Below are 1,593 nucleotides of genomic sequence, written 5' to 3' on the forward strand. Positions count from 1 at the left end.
TTTTTCGAGACAGGGTTTCTCTGTGTAGCCCTGGCTGTCCTGGAACTCACTCTGTAGAACAGGCTGGCCTCAAACTCAGAAATCCGCCTGCCTCTGCCACCTGAGTGCTGGGATTAAAGGCGTGTGCTACCACGCCCAGCTTGTGCTTGATATTCTTTAAGCGCTTCTGCCATTTGAAGAACAAGAGTGGCCAATATTGTATTCTATATGTGACACAATCTAGATTGGTTCTGTCCTGAGGCAAATCACTGCCTCTCCAAGAACCACAGTTCTTTTAACCCTCCCTCCCCCATGCCCAAAGCTGATTGGTCTCTATGCAGGTGTGACTGCTTCTTCTAAGCTGCTGGGCAGGTCAGCATTATGAGTGAGAAGAGCTAGGGTCTGCGGCAGGGTGGGGACTGAGTGGCTTCTGGTTTGTATTGTTTGTGGTATAAATACACTCTTCAATGTCAATGTCCTGGTAGCAGCATACATCACCAAACAGGGTCCAAGCTTGTGTATTGCACTAGTCTTTCACCAAATGATTCTGTGGAGTAGGGAGCCTTCAGAACAGAGTACAGTCAAATGTGATCAGATCCTCAGGATTTGAAGAGACTTGAGCATTTTTTTAATTTTGATTTTTTTTCAATCCTATATGTAGACTTTGAATTTTTTATTGGATATTTTCCTTATTTACATTTTAAACATTATCTCCTTTCCAGATCTCCCTTCTGGAACTCCCCTATCCCATCCCCCCTCCCCTCCCTCTATGAGGGTGCTCCCCCACCCACCCACCCACTCCAACCTTCAAGCCCTGGCATTCCACTACCCTGGGGCATTGAACCCTCACAGAACCAAGGGCTGCTTCTCCCACTGATGCCACATACTCAGCCAGAGCTTTGGGGCCCTGCATATGCTCTTTGGTTTGTGGTCCAGTCCCCAGGAGTTCTGGGGGTTCTGGCCAGTTAACACTGTTGCTCCTCCCTCCCCCCACAGGACTGCAAACCCCCTCAGCTCCTTCAGTCCTTTCTACAACTCCTCCATCAGGGACCCCCAAGCTCAGTCCAATGGCTGCCTGCAAGTTTCCATCTCTGTATTTGTCAGGCTCTGGCAGAGCCTTTCATGAGACATCAGGCTCCTGTCAGCAAGCACTTCCCAGAATCCACAATAGCGTCTGGGTTTGGTGACTGTATTTGGAATGGATCCCCAGGTGGGACAGTCTCTGGGTGGCCTTTCCTTCAGTCTCTGCTCCACACTTTGTCTCCATATTTCCTCCTGTGAGTATTTTGTTCCTCCTTCTAATAAGCACTTAAGCATCTACACTTTGGTCTTCCTTCTTCTTGGGCTTCATGTGGTCTATGAATTGTATCTTGGGTCTTTTGAGCTTTTGGGGTAATATCCACTTATCAGTGAATGCATACCATGTGTATTCTTTTGTGATTGGGTTACCTCACTCAGGATGATATTTTCAAGTTCCATCCATCTGCCTAAGAATTTAATGAATTCATTGTTTTTAATAGATGAGTAGTATTCCATTGTGTAAATGTACCACATTTTCTCTATCCATTCCTCTGTTGAGGGACATCTGGGTTGTTTCCAGCTTCTGGCTATTAT

Source organism: Mus caroli, chromosome 4 (assembly GCF_900094665.2).
Source record: "Mus caroli chromosome 4, CAROLI_EIJ_v1.1, whole genome shotgun sequence".
Classification (NCBI taxonomy): Eukaryota; Metazoa; Chordata; class Mammalia; order Rodentia; family Muridae; genus Mus; species Mus caroli.